General features: G+C 43.5%; 1 pseudogene; it reads right to left on the reverse strand.

Moving 5' to 3' along the window:
* LOC127214754 (sodium- and chloride-dependent transporter XTRP3-like) overlaps window positions 1–25782 on the reverse strand; it is a 542154-nt pseudogene that overhangs the window by 353768 nt on the left and 162604 nt on the right.

Below are 25782 nucleotides of genomic sequence, written 5' to 3' on the forward strand. Positions count from 1 at the left end.
CTAAATTAAATGCTCCCTCTAAACCCAACACTAACCTTAACCCTAACTGTAACCTAAACCTAACCCTAACACTAACCTAATCCTAATCCAAATACAAACCGTAACCCTAACATAAACCTAAACGTATCTGTAATCATAACCCTTAAGCCTAACAATAACATTAACCCTAACCATAACTCTAACACTAACCCTAGCCATAACCCTAACCCTAACCTTAACCCAACCCTAATCCTCTCCATAAAACTAACTCTAACCCTGACACTAACACTAACACACTAACCCTAACCCTAACTCTATCACCATCTCTAACGCTAACTGTACCCCTAACCTTACCCAAACTGAATTCACAACCTAACCCTAACACTAACCCTAACGCTAATCCTAACCATAATCCTAGCCCTAACTCTAACCATACCCTAAACCTAACTTTAACCCTAGTACCAACACAAACACTAAACAGAAAGCTAATTCTAACATAACCCTTAGCCTAACAATAACACTAACACTATCCCTAACTCTAACACTAAAACTAGCCATAACCCTAACCCTAACCCTAACCTAAACTAAATCTAAGCCTAACCCTAACACTAACCCTGACCCTCACGGTAACACCAAACTTAATGCTAACCCTAACCATAAACATAACACTAACTCTAACTCTACCCTAAACCTAACTCTAACCCTAGTACTAACACAAACACTAAACAGAAAGCTCTTCCTAACATAACCCTAAGCCTAGCAATAACACTAACCTTACCCTAACTAACACTAACCCTAGCCATACCCTAACCTGAACCCTCATCCTAAACCTAACCTTAACCCTCACTCTAACCATAATCCTAACCCTAACTGTAACCCTAACCATAACTGTAACACTAGTAATAACACTAATTCTAAACGGAACCCTCATCCCAACTATTAAAACTAACACTAACACTAACCTAACCCTAACACTAGCACTAATACTAATGCTAAACATTACACTCACCCTAAACCCAACACTAACCTTAACCCTAATCCTGAGCCTAACCCTAACCTAACCGTAACACTAGCCCTAACCCCAATCTAACTGTAACCTAACCCTAAGCCTAACACTAACACTAACTCAAACTCTAAACCTCACGCTATCACCAACCTTAACGCTAACCCTAATCAATCCCTAATCTGAATCCTCAACCTAACCCTAACACTAACCATAACCATAACACTAACCCTAAAAGTAACACTAACAGCTAAACCTAAGCATAACCTAACCCTAATCCAATCCATAACACTAACCCTAACCCTAACCCTAACTCTAAACATAGTACTAACACAAACACTAAACAGAACACTCCTAACAGGGAACTGGATTTGACCAGGGTTCTTGGAAACCCTAATGCTGGTGGATGTTCAGAATATCTATGCCTGGAGGCTGAGTCCTTGGCCAGATAAAACATAGAAGAGAGGTAATGGAAATAAGTGTTTGGATACAGGCAAACCAAGGAAGCAAGAGGTCACTGAAATCTGAGAGCCTTTGCTCAGGAACAGACCTATGATTTTCTTAGTATAACACTACAGCATATCTGCCCCATGTAGAACAGGATACACGTAGCACACAGCTATGGTCTCCACCAGCACAATGAGCAGCAGGCACAGTGTGGCTGCATAGTCATTGAAGATGTCAAACCAGTAGTTCCCAGTCTCCATGGTGAACACCATGCCAATGGCACAGCTGATGAGACACACCAGACCTACAGCACAAGACTACTATTGATCTTTCTACCTCCTGCCTGCCCATTATATTACCACAGGAGTCACAGTTCCCGAGGGGTGCTTTGGAGGGTAGGTTTGCCCACATGAACTATAGGAGCTGCTCAGTAGGGAATGTCAGTTCAGGGGAAAAAGCAGTTGGGGGCATTGCCTATATCTGGGCTGCGGAGGTCCAATCCCAGGGAGGATGCCAAGTGCTGAGTAAAGAGGGTATAGCCTCCAGTGGGTGGTGAGAACATGAAGACTAGTTGGAACCTTGTTTTACCCATCATGGATATGGAGTTACAGAATTATCAGAGGTGGAAGTGGCTGGTAACTGAGTCCTCGTGACCCCTGCTTGGGTAGACCGGTAGTGACATTAGTTAAGTAGACACAGGAAAAGCTAGTTCCTTTGCTAACAGCCTCACAGTTGAAATGCATGAAGAAAGTGGGTATGTGACCTTACAGTGATTTGTCGGACAGGATCAGGGACTGACAACTGCTGCTAACAGCAGCATAGTGCACCTCACTGACAGGTTTTGAGTGCCAACAGCAGGCTCAGATTATTCTTTCCAGTGACTTTCAGAACAAAGACTAAAACTACTAGCATTAGAAATCAGAACAAGGTGACTGGTTGTGTGCTTATTTCCTGGGAGCTCCTTCTGCTGTGGGAAGAGGTCATATGCTTGCCTTAGGAAATGGGCATTTATCCATTGATTAAAAGAAAAATCTATGTAGGCTCTCAAAGCCTGAAGACCGTTGAGTGCAGGCTGGGTAGACGTAACCTTTTCCCAAGGGTAGGCTGACTGCATCGTTTCCCTTGGATGTGGTGACTTCTTAGTCCACCTCTGGAGCTGAGTATCGCACTGTAGCAGGAGTACAGCTACACCCCTGCAGCCCTTCTGGAGTTGTCTTAGAAGCACATGGCCCTAATTAGCCCCCTCCACTGATTTCTTGCATTTTGCCACCCAACCATGCCCCACCTCCACTGCCTGGTGTCCTGACCTGAAATGGCCTCCTTGGGCAGGTATCTGGAGATGACCTTGCTGTCCATCAGAGGGGTGAGGATGGCCGTTCCTGTCCCTACCATGCTCCCCATACCCAGCATCAGCAGCATGAAGAAGTAGAGAACTGACCACAACTGGGACACATCCATGTTTTTAATGGACTCAATGTAGACGTTAAAGGCCAGGCCCGTGCCCTGGACAGCCTGCAGATGACAAAATGATACTAGTTACCAGTCTTTAATATGTTAGATGTTGGGACTTCGAAGCTGGCCAGTGTTTCCTTCAGCCCAGGTCCCAAAGCTCACCTGGACTGAGTAGAATATACATAAAATGTGATGGACCTCTCTGTCGGTACAGAACTCTGCATTCTTCTTCCTGCTCAAGCTTACATTTTAGATAAAAATATTGCAAAATCAAAATAAATTTTGGATCTTTGTTTCCAGGACTGAGGAAATGTGGTAGGTATCCACATGCCTGTGTTGATGACCTGCTGTGGAAGCTGAGCTTACTGTTTTGTTTTCTAATTAATTTATATTTTATGTATGAGCACTCTGCATGCATACCTGCATGCCAGAAGACAGCATCAGATTATATTATAGATAGTTGTGAGCCACCATGTGGTTGCTGGGAATTGAACTCGGAACCTCTGAGCCATCTCTCCAGCCCCAAGCCTTGTAGTTTTGCTTAAAGTCAAATCCCTTTTGACACAAGTAAGGGGTCCTGATGGGTGAGTTTAGCTAACCACAGGACTGCTAGAAATTAAGCCACAGGAAGGTAAAGTCAACATGAGAAAGAATGACAAGCATCTAGAACATGTCTCTTCAAGGATGGCATATGTCAGATTCAAAAGTGCTATGATAGTTTTCTCTTTGGTTTTGATGTTCTGAGACAGGGTATCTCCGTGTAACAGCTCTAGCTGTCCTGGATCTCACTCAGTAGACCAGGCTGGCCTCCAAGTCAGAGATAAACCTGCCTCTCCCTCTCAAGTGCCTGGATTAAAGGCATGTGCCACCACTGTACAGTTCTACACTCAAAGTGACTGCATGCAGATCAGGTCTTTATGGGGGTCACTAAAGTAAAGTGAGGCTTAAAGGGAGACATCCTAGTCTAATAAGATGACAGACAGTGATATCACTGATCCTGGAAGCAAACAAATCAGTGTGAGAATAAGTATCTGTTGGTGTAGCCACCCAGTCTTTGATGTTTTGCTATAGTAACCTGATTGACTAATATACAGATCAGCTTAATGGCATACCAATGGTGCTGATTACAAGTTTTAATAAAATATATTAAAAGCTGATTATGTGTGTCATTCTTACTACTATTGCGGAGTTTTTGAAAGTGAGGTGTAACACGGAAAATGAAAAACCCAGAGACAGATATTCGGGTTCAAGTAGAGAGATCAGAGAAGCAAAGCATCCAAGTAGGTAGCTCTTACCTCTGCCCATCCTGAAGCCATCCTGCCCTCAATGTGGCTGGAGACTAAAATGTCCCAGACTGATTATCTGCTCCTATCTTATTTATATACCTCAAGTGCTAGGATCACCTTTGTGTAAGCTGTTTCTCTTTTAAACTGGATCAATTTCACATAGCTCAGTGTGACCTTGAATGAACAAAGATCCATCCGTCTGTCTCCTGAATCCTGGGATTAAAGGCGTGTATCACCACGGCCTGACCTCTATGGCTTGTGGCTAGCTTTGTATTCTGAACCCTCAGGCAAGCTTTAGTATATAACCACAGTGAGGGGAACTTTTTCATCCAGTTGGGATTTACCCAGTGTCTTCCTAAGAGGCTGGCCACTCAGAATAATTAAAGATTGGACTAGTTCCAGGTCAACCTCCAAAGCCACAGAGAAATCCTGTCTTAAAAACAAAAACAAACAAAAGAAATTGGCCTTGAGATAGTGAGCCTGAGTTCATTGTCTATTGCAAATTAAAATTAAAGGTGCAGCCTTTATTAACTATTTCAGAGTGAGAGGCATGGTAATGCACACCTTTAATCCCAGCTCTCAAAGGGTACAGAGGCACAGAGGCAGGCAAATCAAGGCCAGCATGGTCTACAGAGCAGATTTCAGGACAGAACTACACAGAGAAACCTTGAAACCCTGTCTCCAAAACCAACAAACTTCAGGAGAGGGAGGAAATAAGGAAAGGTGAGAGAACCCCTCTAGAATGGAAAGGGTTTCCAAGAGGAAAAAGCTGTTGAATTTTCTTGTTCAATCTTTTAATAGCACAATGGCAGAAGGTAGACAGAAACTATCTGTTGAGATTGGTTAATTCTCTTGGCTATCATGGCCCCACACACCATGTGCATGTCCTCCTGACCCAACCAGGGAGACACCAAGACAGTTTATACACTGCCCACTCATCTAGGGGTAGTACAAGATCTTGTAGGTCCATCTGTGGCTCCAGTTTTTTTTTTTTACTAACCTTGACTCTGTTATTTATTATTAGCAGGTCTTGCTGCCTTAAGACTTTGCAGGTGTCTCAAGTACTAGTAATTAGACCGAGCTGTTTTCTCACATTTACATGACCAACTTGTAGCTTTTCCATGGCAGATAGTTAACTATCACAGCTACCTAGGTAGAATCCTGTTAGGAAAAGCAAATCTATTTAAGCTTGTAATCTAGTTATAATTAGCTTCATTAGATGCAAGAATACATAAAAGAACAGTAATGTGTTACCTGTGTTCCTCAAGGACTTTGGAAGTGACAGCCTGCTTGATGTCACTCAGATCCCTGCCCCTTTTATCTGTTTATCTCATACCCACCCATAAGCTTTCTTATTCATCTTAGTGTTCCATACTTTGCTCTCTTAACCCTTAATCTTCATTTTAACACTAGCCTCTGTTCTCAACTACAATATATGTGGCAAACTTACTGCTTTCAGAGAGCTAACTCCTACGTCACATGTGCCAGTCTTTCTAACAGGGTTAGGGGTAACAGTCATCTAGAGTAGTATCTCATTCTCCTGCCTGTGGTCACTATTATAATAGGTATGTCTAAAGTGTTAAAAAAGAAAACAATTAGTTATATATGTACATAGAAATGGACATCACTGAAGAGGAGATAGTGTTATAAATGACAAGGAGGAATTGTTGAAATAGTCAATTGAGTGTTAAGTATTAGATTTGATGCTACTGAAGACAAATAGTGAACTGGGAGATGCATACTCAGTTGTAGCTAAGAGACAGGAAGATTAAATATATAACAGCACAAATAGAAATTAATACAACTAACCTGAAAAGGTGAATCAAAACAATAAATAGTCTAATATACAAATTTTAAGATAGGAAGTTCCAGTTGAGGCAGTACAGAGGAGAAGCAGCATTTAAGGGAACAGATTTTGGGTTTTCCAAATTTTTAAGAAACATGGTCCATAGGTCAGAAAACCTGTCACGTAGGTCTAGATTGAATACATAAAGCTACATCTATACCACTGAGACAGCCGAAGACAAAGGGAAGATCATGGCAGCATTCAAGACAGCATTTCTTGCTAACAAAAGATGAAAGAATTTCAACAACTATGGAAGGGAAGAAGCAAATATGGTGTTGCAAGGAAATAAGTATTAACCTGAATTTTTATTTTTTAACTTGGGAGCCAAATACAGATACTTACATATAAACTAAACATGGAAATATTTATTATTGAGAAAAAATGATGTCTGTAAAGGAAGATATTTTAAGGGAGGATCCACAAATTCTAAAGGCTGTAATGCAAAAAGGAATGGTAAATAAAATGGCAAACATGTGGGTAAGTATAAATTGCATAAGGTTTTAAAAAAAGGGTCCAACCTGTGGCCTATAAATTGGATATGGATTATTCTTGTCCTCTTTGGTAATTCAAATGTTGTCTAACTTATGATTTTAAGTTTGCATGGAAATTTCTCAAGGCAAAGTGGGTAAAGGCTCCTGCTACCAAGCCTAACAACCTGAGTTTGATTCCCTGGGGTCCTGGGAGGGAGAGGCTCAAGACTTCAACTTGTCCCTTGACTTCCACCCATGCTTTGTGGAACATATGCACAACCCTCTCCCCCATAAGTGTAATAAATCTAAATTCAAAATGAGAAACAGTGAAGGAGGGGAGTATAAAGGGAAGGAAGTGAAGTCTCAAAGACTCCCAGGTTCGAAAAGCAAAACTGGAAGTCTTGGAGAGAACAGTGAGCAAGTGTAGAAGATTGAGGCTTCAAAGGCCTCTGAAGTAAGGCACTGTGTTTCCATGCCTTGGACGGATGCTATGGTACTTGGACCTGAACCAGCACAAGAGAATGTTGCCTTCCCCATGAAATAACCTGGACTGTCTTCACAGAATAAACAAAGTCTCTAAAATCCTGTCTAATCTAACAAAAATTAACCAATTTTGTTTGTTTTTGGCATCCAGAGCTATAGGTCTTCTGTATCCCTATTCTTGAAGAGTATTTTCTAAATATAATCTCTAAGAATGTACTTAAATATAAAAATGGTACAAATAGACCCACTCTCAATTCCATTTCCATTGTTGCTGGAGTCTTTGTGTGGTGAAGAAAAGGAAATAAGGTATAAACATTTAAAGCAACTATATAGTTGGCCAGGGTAGTAAATGTCTGTATTCTCATCATTTGAAAGATGGAGGCAGGAGTATCATGAGTTCAAGACCAGCCTGGAGTATGAGATCCTTTTCAAAATGAAAATAATAATAAAAGGGTGAGGAAGACAGAGTGTGAGGAGAGGAGGGAATGCTCAAATGAAATGGGATGAGAAAGCAAGCAAATGTTGCCATCCTAATATCTGACAAAATAGACTTCAAGTTAACACTAGACTGAAGAGAAAGAAGAATGGCATTCCATTGTAGTTAAGCAAACAATTAACCAAGAAGACACTATTATTCCAGACATATATGCACCAAACTCCAGTGTATCCAATTTCATAAAAAGTGTACTAAAATTAAAGACACAGATTAACAACTATTAATAGTAGATGATCTCAATACCCCACTTTCTTCAATTGATAGGTCATCTGGACAAAGAGTAAACAAAGAAACATCAGAATTAAATGCTACCACACATCAAACAGCCTCAACATTTCTATATGACTACCATGGCAGGCAGCAGGCAGGTAGGCAGGCAGGCAGGCACAGCGCTGTGGCGGTAGATAGCATCTTGACCCAGAAGCATTTAGCAGACAGCAAACAGTGAATGGCATGCATTTTGAAACCTCAAAGCCTGCTCCCAGTGACACACCTCTTTCAATAAGGCCACAACCTCCTTCTCAAGCAGTTCCACCAGCTGGAGCCAAGCATTCAATATGTGAGCCTATGGGGGCCATCCTCATCTTAACTACCGTAGTATGAATATGTTTTGTTTGCTCTAACTTTTTATGGAAACTCCTATGTGAGTTACTTTTCTTATCAGTGTGAAGAAGATAACCACCAAAACAACTGAAGGGAGGAAGATAGATATACTTGCCCTCACAGATTGGAAGGGTTCACCGTCCATGGTTGCTTGGGCCCTACACTCTTGGGCAGAACATGTCTTGGAGCATTTGCTCTGTTTCCTGACATCAAATAAGAGGGAAGGAATACAGAATGGAAGAGAATAGTTCCCAGAGTCTCATATATTTGAATGCTTGGTATCCAGTTGGTGGAATTGCTTGTGAAGAATTGGGAGATGTGGCCTCATGGGAGGAGGTATGTCACTGGGGTGGACACACACACACACACACACACACACACACACACACACACACACACACACACTGAGGGTCAAAGTTCCTTGCCATTCCAGTTAGTGCTCTTCCCCCTGTGGATCAGGATGGAAACTTTGGCTATCGCTACTCTGACATGACTGCCTGCCTGCCTGCCTGATACTATGCTCCCTACCATTATAATCACAGACTCTAACTTTCTGGCACTATGAGTCTCAATGAATTAATTTGTAAATTGCCTCATTCATGGTGTCTCTTCACAGCAAAATTAAGACACAGCAAATATGGAAATTCATAAGAATTCATTGCGACTTCTAACCAGATTTACATAAGACCTTTTCCTTTTGCAATAAAAATAAGTGACAGAAATGAGAGGAAAGGCACTATTTAAGAGAAATAGAAAATAAGCAATCTAATAAAAATAGTCTAAAGTATCCATGGGAAAAAAATTTAGTAGGATGATATGAAATGCCTAATGTGATGAGCATAGTAAAAAAAAACTTTTAGACAAGTAAAAATAGCTTAGTCAAGAACTCCACTAGACCCAAGGCTGCACCTGATAAACAGAACCTAGTGACATCACTTACTTAAGATAGCCAGATACACATCTACAACTCTGCAACACCCTTCTAACAGCATTTAAGCAGAGGGCAAGGGCAATGCAGTGCTCTGTGAATCTTCAGGACAATGGTGACACTGGAGAGATGCCACCTTGGTCTGCCCTATGGCTTAAGAGTCTCCCCCAAAATCCTGACCCTCAAACCAGAATACCATGAGACTGGACCGGTATCTTCAGCTAAGATATATTGCATAGGTGAGCAGCTTTGGGGAGATAGGACTATAATTGGGAATGTAGAATGTGAATTTTGTTTGATGACCTTCAGCATAATAAAATATACCACTTGTTAGACCAACTACATATCTCTACCTTCTTGCTTGGAACACCTAAGTGAATGAGAGAAAACTCTTCAATCAAAAGCCACAAGTCAAGTGATATTAACATAGTTCTAATAAAAATCTCTTGAAAAAAAAATCCCTTAAAGAATTTCCCACCCAATGAATCTTGTGAAAGGGATGCTAAATTTAAAGTAAAAATAAACAAAAGCCTCCACCTAACAGAGAGAATTCCATGGAAAATAAGAGTGATTTGAATGACAAATCTCTTTTAAAGTCTTTAGTAAGAGGGATGTGTATACTTGTGTGAAAATAAAAGATGTTACCCAGAATGAATGAGATTACACCCACATTATTTAGGCATTTTCTCAAAGTTAAGATGTTGACTGAGAAAAGTAACTCCTAGAACCACTGATAAATAAAATAGATGCCACTTATCATTATGTTCCTGCCTATTTTTGAGTAGGGCAATGTTGGGAAGGTAACTTCCAAACTTAGGAATATTTGACTTTCATCTTGAGTTTTTCTTTAAATTTCCCAGGGTGGCCTCATATTAAACGCCTCCTGCCTCAAACAACTACAGGAATCATGGGAATACAATTCAATGAGGGCCATGAATGAACATGAACACACACACACACACACACACACACACCTCCAAATGATAAGTTTGTAGCATTTATTTGTGCTGTGATTGTGATTGTGTATGTTACCTTACCCTTTGCCTTTTCCAATTTTTTTGTAATTTCAAAAAGAGACAAGGAAAAGGAGGAAAGCTTTCCAATGAAAAGAATTTCTAGTAGCACCTGGGAGTCCAGCTCTCTCGTCACTATTGCTGGGGAAACAAGCCAGTTCCCTGTCTTCAGGGACCGTGTGGAGAGAGGCAGTCCACACCCTTTCCAGGCCTCTTACCGTGTTCAGCTCTGACTCCAAACTGCAGTTTCTAATGTGTGGGAACACTTCACTATACTTGCTTGGGTAGGTGGATGCCAGGTAGTCCTTCACCTCCTCCAGGTTGCTGGCTGTCAGTTCTAGGTCAAAAGAATTTGTCAGCAGCAGAATCACCCTGCAGAGCAGATCATCATCTTGACATTTACAACTAAAAGGCCATTGGCCCTAACTACTCTGATAATATGGATGAGTAGAGGGACCCTGGATTAATAACCCTTTGTAAGGAAGGGCAGCTATGAATGTCTGAATGCCTGTGCAGAAGCTTCAGATCTGAGGACAGGAACCCTGACCCTACAGTGAGGCTGTTTAAGATCTGTGCCAGTGATACCTGATGAAACTGTTTAGGGTGGCAAAAATTAACATTGTGCTTAAATATGGCTTGTGCCACTGAGCAACCCATTAACCTTAGAATCACTTAAATTTAAATTCTTATCAAAATACAAGTTATCTGAACATACATTAATTTCAGTCCTAGTTTAGAGATGGCTACTCATGTAAGTGACCTCCCTACTGGACATATTAGCATCTGTTTTGAGGGAAGCCAAAGACAGCTCGGAGCTTTGGAGCCTTGCCTTCCCTCTTGGGGCCTAAGGTTCTGGGGGACAGCTTAGACTCACTTGTTTAAGCAGATTTCATAGTTGAAGGTGGCCTTGAAGCCGTAGATGGAAAAGATCACGATGCTGCAAAACATAGCAGTGGTACTGTTGATGATGGACAAAATAATGGCATGCTTCTGACAGCTGTTGGAGGGGTCACTGTAGCTGGCAAAGGCAATCAGGCCACCACACCCTAAAGCCCAGTAAGAAGAAGGTCTGCGTGGCTGCATTGATCCAGGCCTTGGAGTTGGCTAGTTCCTCAATCTAGAAGGCCAATATGGATAAGACTGAGGAACCCCGCATTCCAAGACTCCCCCCCTCCCAGGAGAGGTAGGGCCAGAGACAGGGGAAACTACCTCCCAACTTCTCCAGCTCTCTAGACCTATGCATAGTATATTTCTGCAGGTGGACTGCACCACTAACCCTCATTGAAGTTACCCAAGTCTCCCAAGGACATGTAAGAGTAAAAAAAAAAAAAAAAAAAAAAAAAAACACTGCTAAACATTGTCAAAGCACTATTAATGTATGTTTAATTCACTGTTAATGTTAGTGTGAAGCTTTTTATCACAGGTGCTTCTTAATGTTTACTATTTGCTTAAATAAACTAATATGTTAAGAGCCAGGAGTGAGCCAGACATTGGTAGCATACTTGGGAGTCAGAAGCAGGCAAATCTCTGAGTTTGAGGCCAGCCTGGTCTACAAGAGCAAGTTCCAGGACAGGCTCCAAAGCAATAGAGAAACCCCATCTTGAAAAACCAAGAGAAAGGGAGAGATACAGAGAGAGATAGAGCACCAAGAGTGATTTAATGCCTCAATTTAAAGCTACTAGACCATTCCCAGATTCCCCTCATTCTCTTCAATGGAGACAATCAGCCAACAAACCATCCAGATTGCCATCATGCTAGCTCACCTGCAGTGTACACTCTTGAGGAAGCTATAGTGTCTCAAAACTACTTGCATCCAAAGGGCATCACTAATCTAGAAGGCACTATTTAAGCCTTGAGTGTTTTAAACAACTTTCAGTGAACAGTCTTCCATAACAACCTTGGCTAAATTTTAACAGCCATCCAATTTTAAATATGTGTGTGGGGGTGTATTTTCCTTGTTAGTCAAGAAGGCGGCCCATTGGGACTGGAGAGATGGCTCAGCAGTTAAGAGCATTGGCTACTCTTCCAGAAGACCTGGGTTCAATTCCTAGCACCCACATGGAAGTTCACAACTGTACTTCCAGTTCTAGGGGATCCAACACCCTCACACAGACAAACATGCAGGCAAAACATCAGTACACATGAAAAAAGATTTTTTTTATGTAAAAAATTTTACTCCTTTTTTGGGGGGAGGCTGCCTGTTATTTGTGCAAACACGGTATTTCAATTGATCAGTAACTGTCGTGATTGATGCAAACACATATTCTTTGTCTGGCTGTATAAGCAGGTGCTTGGCTCAGTTTTTGAGTTAGCTGCATTGCTCTTGGGTTACACAACATTATATCTCATAAAACTTTCCTCTTCTATGAAGTTTTCTTGCCTATTGTTGTACAGCTATTTCCTCCCAATGAAACTTTTCCTCCTAAGGGGGGTGTGGCTTGTTAAGATTCAGGAAGTCAGCTGGACAGTGGTGGCACACTCTTAATCTCAGCACTTGAGAGGCAGAGGCAGGTGGATCTCTATGAGCTCAAAGCCAGCCTGGTCTACACAGTGAGTTCTAGGACACCCATGGCTAAACAAAGAAACCCTGTCTCAAAACAAACAAAAAAACAAAAAAGTTTCAGGAAGTTAATGAAACCTGTAGGTCTCAGGAGGCTCCCAAAATATACCAGATTCATAAGGCCACTTCCTAAGATTATTTCATTGGAACAACTAATATAGATAAGAGACAGGTTGCGCAGGATGCTCTGGGAATGTAACTTTTATGTGTCATTGCCTATGCTGGGGTGCACTTTCCTGTGATACAGTTGCCTTTGAATTATCCATGGCCCTGTAAGTAAGGCAATAAACTTCATTGGTTCACTAAGCTAGGCTTGGGCAGACTTGTTTCTTTGTTGTGTTGTTGGTTCAGTTTTTCCTGAAAAGCATATGCAACATCTGCTTCATCATTATTAGAGTGTGTTCACAGGGGAAACAGGAACCAGAGATTGTGGAAGTGACAGGAAGAGTCAGAAGGAAAGGTAACATCCTCATCACTACCACCAAAGCAGCAGCAGGACAGGGCAGCTGAAGAGTTCCAAAGAGAGTAGGAGTCGGGAGCAGAGGTCTCCAAGACAGCAGACATCTTAAAGACAGCAAAGGCTATGAAGAGCTGAAGGCTACAAAATGCCTGTTGCTGGATAAATTCCAACAAACAAACGAACGCCTCACAAAACTAGAGGCAACAGGTTTAAGACGCCCCAGTCCTGAGAGCTGTCACACTAAGGGAGTCCAGGGAAGGGCTCTCTAGACATCTATCTCCAGGCAATGTATACCAGGCCATTGGTGGCTCCTTGGAGTGTGAGACCCCGAATCAGGTAGATGATGAGCACAAAGTAGGGCATCGATGAAGTGAAATAGACCACCTGTGGGAACCCACGAGTGGAGTAAGCCTCAGCTTGTAAGAAATAACTTTGCCAATAGCGTGCAAAAAGTTCACTCAATACTATCAGTTTATCTTCATTGAAATGGAGATAATGTTTGTACACAATGTTTAATTTAAAATATGTGAAATTGATTCAATAATATAAGTGCTGTGGAATCTTAAAAATTGAGAGGAAAATAAAACTCCATTCAAGGGGAGGTCTTTATGGAGCCTAATGCTGCCCCAATCAAAGAAGTGCACAGATGACTTGGAGACAGAGCACACGGAACCTGCTCACATCAACCCAGCAGATGGTGTAATCGTTGGGTCAAATGTCTTAGGAGTTTGCCCACAGCTGGTAACATCTGGGAAAAGCACTAAAATTCTTTTACAGGGTCTGAAGGTTTTCAGGATAAAAATGTGGTCATTTTTAATCAACTCTAATATAAAAGTAAATAAGGCCAGGAGGCTCTGAAGAGGGGTTCTTATACATGACTGCTTGATTGTCACTGTCACCAAACATACAGAAACAAAAAGACCACCAGAACTTGTCAAGAAGGTCTGCCTAGAACTATGTTCAGTCTGGGACTGAGGTGTTGCTTGTTTTCAGTCCATGTGCTCAAAGACATCTCAAAACCTGTTGCATAGTCCTCGCTATATTTGCCTTTAAAAGTATCCCCTTGGCCTCTGCTAATATATCCTGTCTACTATGGTGTCCATTTCTCCATGGCTGTCTGTAAATATTGTAGTTTATTATGGCACCTTGCTACTCTTCTTTCTGTGCTGTAGTAAACCTTTTTAAACAAAGGCAATGAAGGGGAGGAAAGGGTTTATTTGGCTAATTCTAGGTCATGGTGCATCATGGAAGAAAGCTGGGTGATGAAGACCATGGGAGGCCAGATCCCAGATCTGCTCCAGGGTAGCCAAGAGAATGCCTCAGAGTGGCAGGGGACTTAGGAAAGATTCTTATCTGAGGATTGCTAGACTTTTCTGTCTTAGGAGAAAGACATGCTTCCTGCTGGTAAACTAAGAAAAAAGCTGGTAATCTTGTCCTTACTCAATCTCCTTTTCGTGACAATCTCTTTACATACTCTCTCCTGCTGTTACATAGTTTTATATTTAGTTATCTCTCTTTTCACATGGCCAGGCAGTTTTCTCTTACACACATCGCTCTCTCTTGCAGTTACATAGTTTTATATTTAGTTACCTCTCTTTTCAAATGGCTACACATCTCCTTTTGACATACATCTCTCTTCTGAATCTCTTTTCTATACAGCTTCATCTTCCTGCCCCCCTCCACAGTTTCACATCTCCACAACCACAGCTAAGCAACAGCTCTCTCTCTCTCTCTCGCACACTCACACACATTTCATCTACATCATTTATTCATCCTTTACTCACTCTCGCTCACTCACTCTCTCACACTGCTCTCCCCCACAGCAACTTTCTCCCACAGATCCTTACACAGCTTCCTCCTCTACACTGTCGTCACTGTCCCTATCTCTCTCAGCATCATCAATGCTGCCTCTGCTGCTCTTTTTGCAGCCAAACTCTGAACAATTTTAAGTAACATTTTCAGGGCCCTACTCATTCTCAAAACACAAGATAAGTCACATAGTTTCTCTTAGGCAGGGACTGTCACAATGACCAGCCAGTGAGCAACCATGACCCTGCACATGGCTCTAAATTGGTAAGAGTTTACCAGACAGTAAACAATTGTCAGAAACTTGAGGTTGTGGAGTACCAGCAACTAAAGTTCCTTCAAGCTCTGTCCTTGAATAAGTAAAACAACACCTTTGTCAAAAAACAAAACAAACAAACAAACAAACAAAAAACTGGAAAGTATGGAGAGTAGGTGAGCCCATATCACAATGGGCCAGGAACAAAAGCAGGCAGGAAGAAGAGAAAAGATATTCTACACACAACTGAGGCACACCATTATTGGAGATGCCAGCTACAAAGAACAGTAGTACCCCAGCAAAGCCATCATTCCAACTCCATCATTCCAACTCAGGCAGGCTGATCCTTCTTTGCCTACATCTGCCAATGGTAAGAGCTTGTTTAGCACCTGACCCTGTGCTGCTGAAAATTCACATGAACTTCCTAGGTCAATAATCTTAGTGCTGGAGGTTCACAACTGGAAAAACTGGAAGTCTCCTTTAGCTTCAAGGATTGATAATTACTGCACTGGGAATGCAAGCCTGGGACTCATGAATGTTTAAGATTTGAGCAGCCATGCTGGATGTTGGTGGCTCATGCCTTTAATGCCAGCACTAGTGAGACAGAGGCAGGCAGAGCTCTGTGAGTTCAAGGCCAGCCTGGTCTACTTATCAAGGGCCAGGACAGGCTCCAAAGCTACACAGAAAAATCCTATCTCGAAAAGCCATTAAAAAAAAAAAAAGGTTTCCAGCAGCACGACCCCTACCCACAGCCCTCAGCTCAGTACTCTTGGCATTCATTCTTTGACAAACCCACCCAACCGACCGACCAGTACACCAGGGACATGGTGAGCCTAAGGAAGGTATTGTGTGTGTGTATGTGTGTGTGAGTGTATGCAGGGGTCATTTGTTCCAGCACCCCAGCTGTAACTCCGTAAGTTCTGGGCAAAGGGGTGCCAACGCCAACAAAGATTTCCTCTTAGAGACTTGCCCTGCTAGCTCACTCACAGGCTTCATTGGAATTTCAGGCAATACCCACTTCAAATTCAAAGGCAGGCTCAGTATCTCTCCCTTCCATGCTGGAAAACTTCAGGACTAGGTCAGGTTTTGCCTGTGTGCAAAAGCAGCTCAGGAAGGAAAAAAGCTGAGGAAACCTTACCTACCAAAGAAAGCCTACCTCTAGGTGCTTAAATTTAGCAGTGTTAGCTCAAGAGCCCAGCACAGGGTAATAAAGCAATCTACAGGTGGAGGGGGCAGGGGGAGAGCCACCCCTCCCACTCTCCTCACCAAGATTCTTGGTTCCTTGGAGTCCAAAGTCTCTTGGTTTTGAAGTTGTGAATTGCCCCTCTAGCCTAATTATCACATGGATAGCAAAATGAGATCAATCACTTTGAACAGACAGACAGAGCCCTACTTTTCTTATTCCTGGTGGAAGTGGAAGCTGTCTGGGCTTCTCACCAAGTTTATCCCGGTTGGAGAGGGTTCCTTCACTTGACAAGAGAGTGCTGCCACAGTCTGGACACTTCCAAGTCCTCCTCCACAATTTTGAGTCTGGTATATGTCCCTATGTAGAGGTCTTCTCAAATTACAGATGGGAGACTCCAAGAAATGTAACAGGTGCAGGGAAAGGGAAAATAATAGCTTTATCCCTTTGGAATGGGGGTGGGCCTAAGGTTGTCAGCCTTCACTTCCTTGACTATTTGATAGGGTACCTATCAAGGGATCTTACCTGTTCCCTTATTGGTACTGTTTAGATATCCTCATCCCTTGCAGGCACACACAGCACCACCAACACCTTTCTAACATTTCTCCTCACAACACCTTCCAGGAACAGAAAACAGTCATCTCAGTGCCTGCTTTGCAGAGGGGAGACCTGCTCTTAAAACACTGGGGTTTTACTTTCAGCTTGATGTTGAAGGAGGTCAAGGCCTGTGAGGGTTATTCTTAGAGACACCTGGGAGCAGGAGCCATAGCCATGTTCCTCACAGCTGTTTGGAGTTACGATCTAACACACAAAGATCATAAGGTAGTCTAATTTTAAGTCAAAGTACCAAATAGCAACTACAGCAGGTCTGGTATGGCCCACATCAACTTGTCTCTGTGAGTTGTGCTTGCTTCTACCAAGGTGAGAATGTGGGCACCTTCTCAGCTCTGCCTAGCAACCTTTCCTTCACTTCCCCAAACCTCAAAGATGTAATCCAAGCAAAAGAGCTCTGCAATCTTTTTGTCATGAAAACAACAATACAAGAACATATATAATGAGCCTTACTTGGTACCACATTTTATGCACAGACACACACACACACACACACACACACACACACACACACAAAGGATGGAAAGGAAGCAGATCACAGGCCATATGCACAACCCAGAGGTTAAAAACTTAGTGGAGGAACAGAAAGCTTTTAATGAAAGATGCCCACTATGCTTATTGTATGTTTGAGCTGCACTCATTAATTGCCAAGGTAAAGTTATGAGAAAAGTACAGGAGGGAACCAGGTCCTGCTCTCATCCGACACCAACCAGATATCTGTGGTCTGCAGCTTGGACTAAAGCAAGCTCAGCAGGATAGTATCCAGGATGCTGAGATAGTCATAACTGAATTCTTTGTATTCTTTGTGTCCAACCTGAATAACCAACTGTCCTTGGTTAACTACAACTGTTACTTTTAGATGAAACAATGAAATCCCTGTAACCATGCTTCTGCTTCTTTAAGCCTGCTTCTTGCCACACTAACCTTATATAAATTGCATATGCTTTAACCAAGCATGCTCACTCAGTCTCCTGAAAGACTGAAGTGTCCATAGGTACCTGTGTGTAAACAATATATAACCTCTTGCACTTGCATCCAATGGTCCTGTCTCGTCTCTTGGGGGCAAGGGCCTTCCCCCCTGACAGGCTCCAAACTCTTGGGGTCTGCTGGGGTCTTTCATTGGAGGTTCCACCGAGATTGGAGACCCTTCTCCCTGGAAACTGACACTGACACCCACTGGGAGGTAAACTGGCCGGCGGTTAATTTCTGTTCTTTGTAGTCTTGCTCATACGTCTTTTACTTGTTGCTTGTTGTGCAGCAATCGGTAATCGGCTAGTTGATTCTGTAGGTGGTTTGAGAAGGAGCTGAAGGCTCTAACATCTAACCGCCACCATAGGAGATATTCCAGGGATCTGGGGCACCTGATTTTTCAGGTCCCAGGGATTCGTGGTTTTGGAGGGGCCAGAGGGCTTAAGACCCTCTGTGCCTCCAACTCAGTATCTGGTTTCGGTTTTACGCCAAAGTCGCGCAGCGCGTCTCTCTGCTGGCTGTCTGTGGGTTCTGTTTGCCTTGTCTATTTACTTGCTTCTTTATTTTGAAAAAGACATGCGACAATCTGTAACTACCCCTTTGACCCTAGATCACTGGAACAAAGTCCAGGGCCGAGCGCACAACCAGTCAATGGACGTAAAGAAAAAGAGATGGCAAAACCTCTGTGCTTCTGCGTGGCCTACATTTAATGTGGGCTGGCCCGATGATGGGATTTCGACCTTGGTATTATCTTGCAGGTGAAGGAACGAGTCTTTGACATCGGGTCCCATGGACGTCCTGACCAGGTGGCCTATATTGTCTCCTGGGAAAATTTGGCCTCTGACCTACCCTCTTGGGTGGCTCCCTTTGTCACCCCCAAACCCCCTTTTAAATCTCTCCCCAAGACTGATGTGGCCCCACTTTCACAGGGACCCACTGCTCCCCCTTTGCCTTCTTCTGTACCACTCATTCCCTCTCAGGCACCAGCCAAATATCAATTATATCGTGTTCTCAAGAAAGAGAAAACCCCTCACTCCAAACCTATTCTTCCTCCTGATGAGTCTGATTTTATAGATTTACTTTCAGAAGACGGAGACCCCCCTCATCAGACCCCTACCCCGGGCACTGTAGGTTGTAGCGATGCTGGGCAAAGGGGTCCGGACAAACCAGACAGTACCAGTACCACTCCTGCCCTGGACAACGGACAAGAAGAGACTACTGCAGACTCCCCGGTAGCTGGCAGACTATGTGGTCGAAGGGAGACAGCCACAGAAGGAACCTCCTGAGCCTTTCCCTTGCAACAGACTGCCGGACCAGGAGGCCAATTTCAATACTGGCCTTTCTTGGCATCCAACCTCTATAATTGGAAATCAAACAACCCCTCCTTCTCCAAAGACCCTGTAGCTGTCTCTAACCTAACTGAATCCATCCTAATAACACATCAACCCACTTGGGATGACTGCCAACAGCTTTTGCAGGTCCTTCTAACCTCAGAAGAAAAACAACATGTCTTCCTGGAAGCTCAGAAGAACATCTTAGGAGATGATGGGAGGCCCACTCAGTTGCCTAATGAAATTGAGGAAGCTTTTCCCCTAAATCGTCCTGATTGAGACTTCAATACTGCTGCAGGTAGGGGACACCTGCGCCTTTATCACCAGTTACTCATAGCGGGCCTCCGTGGTGCTCTACACTGTCCCACGAATTTGGCTCAGGTAAGACAGATAACCCAGGGACCGAGGAAACTCCGACTGCATTTTTGGAAAGGCTAAAGGAAGCCTACCTTATGTATACACCCTTTGATCCTGATAGTCATGAGCAAAGGGGCAATGTTTCTATGGCTTTCATTTGGCAGTCGTCTCCAGATATTAGGACTACGTTGCAGAGACTAAATAATTTACAAGATTATAGCCTGCAGGATCTCGTAAAGGAAGCAGAAAAGATCTTTAATAAGAGAGAAACACCCGAGGAAAAAGAAGAAAGACTTAGAAAGTTGCAGGAGGAAAGAGAGGACAAGTTAAAAAAGAAGCTAGAGGAGAGAAAGAAGAGAGGGATCGTAGGAACCAGAAAGAATTAAGCAAAATCCTGGCCACTGTAGCTCAGAATAATCATAGTGCAGAAAGTCAGAGAAGGAAGGGAGAAGGAAGGAGGCCCAGGGTAGATCGAGACCAATGTGCCTACTGCAAAGAAAAAGGTCAAAGATTGCCCTAAGAGACCTAAAAATCAGAGGTGTGGGGATGGACCCCGAAGACCAACTCAGCTTCTAGCCCTACATGAAGACTAGGGCAGTCGGGGCCAGGAGCTCCCCCTGAGCCCAGGCAGCCAGTCACCTTCCTGGTGGACACTGGAGCCCAACATTCAGTTCTCACTGAAACGAATGGGCCATTGAGTACCAAAACAGCTTGGGTACAAGGAGCCACCAGAGGAAAACAATACCGATGGACCATGGAGAGAAAAGTTCATCTCGCATCAGGTAAAGTCTCACATTCCTTTTTGCATGTACCGGACTGTCCATATCCATTACTGGGTCGAGATCTACTGACTAAATTAAAAGCCCAGATCCAGTTTGAAGGATCAGGAGCTAAAGTCTCTGGCCCACAAGGGGCTCCACTTCAAATATTAACTTTACAATTGGAAAATGAATATAGACTTTTTGAAAAGCCTCCTGAACAGCAGGAAGAAATGGACTTATGGTTAAAACAACACCCCCTGGCCTGGGCAGAAACAGGGGGCATGGGGCTGGCCATACAACAGTCACCCCTAATGATTCTCCTGAAGCAACAGCCACCCCTGTCTCAATTAAACAGTATCCCATGTCAAATGAGGCATATCAAAGAATCAAGCCTCACACTAAGAGACTATTAGACCAAGGGATCTTGATCCCCTGCCGATCCCCATGGAATACTCTACTTCTGCCTGTAAAAAAGCCAGGAACTGGAGATTACAGGCCAGTCCAAGATCTTAGGGAAGATAATAAGCGAGTGGAGGACATTCACCCCACGGTGCCAAATCCCTATAACCTACTAAGCACCCTGCCTCCTACTCATCCTTGGTACACTGTTCTGGACCTGAAGGATGCTTTCTTCAGCCTGAGGCTGAGCCCTCAGAGCCAGCCTTTATTTGCTTTTGAATGGAAAGATGCAGAACTGGGCATTTCAGGGCAATTGCCCTGGACACGCCTACCCCAGGGGTTCAAGAATAGCCCCACTCTCTTTGATGAGGCCCTTCACCAAGACCTGGCAGATTTCCGGATCAGGCATCCATCTCTGATCCTGCTACAATATGTGGATGACCTCCTCCTTGCAGCCACCACTGAACAGGACTGCAAGACAGGTACTGGGGCCCTATTATGAACACTAGGGAACCTGGGTTATTGAGCCTCTGCCAAAAAGGCTCAAATATGTAGACAGGAAGTCACTTATTTGGGATACAAGCTAATGGATGGGCAAAGATGGATGACACCTGCCTGGACAGAAACTATATCTCCCATACCCATCCCCAAAAACCAACATCAACTTAGGGAATTTGGGGGGAATGCGGGCTTCTGTAGACTCTGGATTCTGGGGTTTGCAGAAATAGCGGCCCCCCCTTTATCTGCTAACCAAGCAAGACACACCTTTTAAATGGACTGAGGAACAACAGCAGGCTTTTGATGCTTTCAAGCGGCCCAGCTGTCCTCACCAGCCCTGGGCTTGCCAGATGTCACCAAGCCTTTTGAACTCTTTGTTGATGAAAAACAGGACTATGCAAAAGGAGTCTTAACCCAAAAGTTAGGACCCTGGAGACAACACAGTGCCTACTTGTCCAAGAAATTAGACCCAGTTGCGTCAGAATGGCCTCCATGTCTCTGAATGGTGGCAGCGATTGCAGTCCTAATCAAGGATGCCACCAAATTGACTCTGGGACAGCCAATGTCTGGCACCACATGCAGCTGAGTCCCTCATCATCAGCCACCAGTGTAGGACCCTGCATGGACCCCCAAGGCACCTTGAGCTAGCCTGAATCTGTTGGCGGGAACTCCTTGCCCCAAGGCTTTTGTTGGTACTCTTCCCGTGACAACACACCTCGTAACAACACATCTTGTGACACACACCTCGTGACAACACAGGGAGGAGCTAAGCCAAAAAATTCCTGTAATTTCCAACTGTGCTATAAGTCGATATTTAAGCCTGTTCTTGCTCCTCAATAAACAGCATTCGGCATTTAGCATTCCGACTTTGCTATTGAACGAATGACCCGCTGTCTTGTCTTTATTTCAATCTCTAGGCCTTCGCCCGATTTGTGGAACAGATTGTAGCACGGGCGCTACACACCAGATAGATGGCTATCTAACGCCCATCTAACTCACTATCAATCCCTGCTCCTGGATGTAGACAGGGTTCAGTTTGGGTCAATAGTAACCCTGAACCCAGCTACCTTGTTCCCGTTGCCAGAGGGACCAGCGTCCCATGACTGACAGCAGATCCTTGCAGAGATGCATAGAATGCAGCCTGATCTGACCAATCAGCCCTTGAAAGATGTGGACTACACCTGGTTCACGGACTGCAACAGCTACTTGCTAAATGGTGAGAGACGGGCAGGGGCTTCATTGATGAATGCCTCAGAGGTCATATGGGCCACTGTACTCCCTGGAGGCACCTCTGCTCAGAGAGCTGAACTCATTGCTCTGACTCAGCCTCTCCAGATGGCAGCAGGTAAGAGGCTTAATGTATAAACTGATAGCCAGTATGGCTTTGCCACTGCCCATGTCCATGGAGAAATTTATCAGAGAAGGGGCCTTTTAACATCAGAAGGCAAAGAAATTAAAAATAAAAGTGAAATCTTGGCATTATTAAAGGCCCTGTTCCTTCCTAAGAAAATGAGCATAATGTATTGCCCTGGACATCAAAAGGGGGAAAGACTGGAGGCAAAGGGAAATCACCTGGCTGATGAAGCAGCCAAACAAGCAGCCTTAGGCCCCCAACTATTGACTATAAGCATATTGACTGAAAATGAAACAGCTAAGACTCCAGATGATGAAACGGATTTGGACATTGTTCAGAAACTAGGTGTATATTATGACCCCAATAGCCAATGCTGGGGCTACCAAGGAAAGAAAATGCTGCCTATAAGAGTGGCAAAAATATTAATAGACCACCTCCATAAACTGACTCATCTGAGCGCCAAAAAGATGAAAACTTTGCTAGATAGGCAAGAAATTGGAACTTACCTTCCAAATCAGAATTTATTACTGGAACAAGTAACTGCCAAGTGTCTGGCCTGTGCCCAGATCAACCAAGGAAAAACCAAACTGGATCCTGGGACCCGGCTTCATGGCCATAGGCCTGGTGTCCATTGGGAAATAGACTTTACTGAAGTCAAACCTGGAATGTATGGATATAAATATTTATGGGTTTTTATAGACACCATTTCAGGATGGGTGGAAGCATTTCCTACCAAACATGAGACTGCAAAAATGGTCACCAAGAAACTATTGGAAGAAAACTTTCCCAGATACGGGATGCAACAGGGTCTCCCAGGTAAGTCAGCTGGTGGACAGGTTGATAGGGTACCTGGGATTTTCCCTTTTCCCTTATTGGTATTGTTTAGATGTCCTCATCCCTTGCAGGCACACAGAGCACCACCACCACCTTCCTAACATTTCTCCTCAAGACACCTTACAGGAACAGGAAACTCATCTCAGAGCCTGCTTTGCAGAGGGGAAACCTGCTCTTTAAACACTGGGGTTTTACTTTCTGCTTGATGTTGAAGGAGGTCAAGGCCTGTGAGGTTTATTCTTAGACACACCTGGGAACAGGAGCCATAGCCATATTCCTCACAGCTGTTTGGAGTTACGATCTAACACACAAAGGTCATAAGATAGTCTAATTTTAAGTCAAATACCAAGTAGCAACTACAGCAGGTCTGGTATGGCCCACATAAACTTGTCTCTGTGACAGCCTGCTCGGTCCTACCAAGGTGGGAGTGTGAGCACCTTCTCAGCTCTGCCTAGCAAAATTTCTGTCACCTCCTGAAACCACAAAGATGTAATCCAAGCAAAAGAGCTCTTCAATACAAAGACATAATGGAATGAGCCTTAGTTGGTACCACATTTTATGCACATACACACATATAAAAGGAAGGAACGGAAGTAGATCACAGGCCATATGCACAACCCAGAGGTTAAGAATTGAGGAGGAACAGAAAACTTTTATTACTTCAAGATAGGGAATGCTTTTTTTTTTTTTTTTTTTGATACAGCACAAATCACTGTACCTGAAAGCAAAGCCCAAGCTTCCTTCTTCATGGGTTGTGACCCAGCTCTTTGGCCCACAACCAACAGTCCTATAGTAAATGCAACCTGAAGTAAATATTCCCTTTGTCCTAAATCCCCCTTCAAATTAATAATCCATAAGCAAACACCCTAAGCACTCAAAGCAAATAATTTAACACATAAAGAATTTGGATTACTTTGCTCTTTGTCACTCAACTGGAGACTGGGGGAGGGGGAGGGGAGTAGGTAGGTGGGCCCAGATCACAATGGGCCAGCAACAAAAGCAGGAAGGAAGAAGGGAAAAGATATACTACATCCAACTGAGGCAAACCAATATTTGAGATAGTACCAAAGCCCCTGTCTCTAAATTCCAAGTCAGGCAGGCTGATCCTTCTTTGCCTACATCTAGCAATGGTAAAAGCTTGTTTAGCACCCCGAGCTGCTGAAAATTGACATGAGCTTCCCAAGTCGGTAACCTTAGTGCTGGAGGCTCATGAATGGCCTTTAGCTCCAAGGACTGATAGGTACTGCACTGGGAATACAAGCCTGGGGCTCAGGAATGTATAAGATTTCAGCAGCCCTGATGGACATAGTTGGCACATGCCTTTAATCCCTGCAATAGGGTGGAAGAGGCAGGCAGATCTGTGCAAGTTCAAGGCCAGCCTAGTCTACTTAGCAAGGGCTAGGACATGCTCCTTAGCTACAAAGAGAAACCCTATCTCAAAAAGCCAAAAAAAAAAAAAAATAAAATAAAAATAAAGTTTTCCATCAGCATGATCCTGACCCACAGCCCTCAGCTAAGTACTCTTGGCACTTTTTTGACACACCCACCCAACCTCCCAGGACACCAGGGACATGGGGAGCCTAAGGAATGGTGTGTGTGTGTGTGTGAGTGTGTGTTTGTATGTAGGGGTCTTTTCTCTAGCCCCCTAGCTATACCTACTTGAGTTCTGTGCAATTTGGTTCCTACACCCAACAAATATTTCCTCCTAGAGACTTGCCCTGCTAGCTCACTCACAGGCTCCATTGGAATTTGGAGCAATCCCCAATTCAATTTCAGAAGCAGGCTCGGTATCTTTTCTTTCCACCCTGGAAAACTTCAGGACTAATTCAGGTTTTGCCTGTATGCTACAACAGCTCTCTACAGCAATCTACAGATGGAGGGGGCAGGGGAGAGCCACCCCTCCCACTCTTCTCAGGATGATTCTTGGTTCCTTGGAGTCCAAAGGCTCCTGGTTTTGGGGTTGTGACTTACCCTCTATACTAATTATCACATGGATAGACAAATGAGATCAATCACTTTGCATAGACAGACAGAGTCCCTACTTTCCTTATTCTTGGTGGAGGTGGAAGCTGTCTGGGCTTCTCACCAAGCTTATCCCAGTTGGAGAGGGTTCCTTCACTTGACAAGAGTGTGCTGCCACAGTCTGTTATCCAAGCAAAAGAGCTCTGCAATCTTTTATTCATGAAAACAACAATACAACAACATAAAATAATGAGCCTTAGTTGGTACCACATTTTATGCACACACACACACACACACACACACACACACACACAAAAGGATGGAAAGGAAGTACATCACAGGCCATATGCTGGAAGTTAAGAACCTAGAGGAAGAACAAAAAACTTTTATGCCTTCAAGTTAGGCAAAGCTTTTTTTTTATTATTGTTTATTTA

The sequence above is a fragment of the Phodopus roborovskii genome, unplaced genomic scaffold, assembly GCF_943737965.1.
Source record: "Phodopus roborovskii unplaced genomic scaffold, PHOROB, whole genome shotgun sequence".
Lineage (NCBI taxonomy): Eukaryota > Metazoa > Chordata > Mammalia > Rodentia > Cricetidae > Phodopus > Phodopus roborovskii.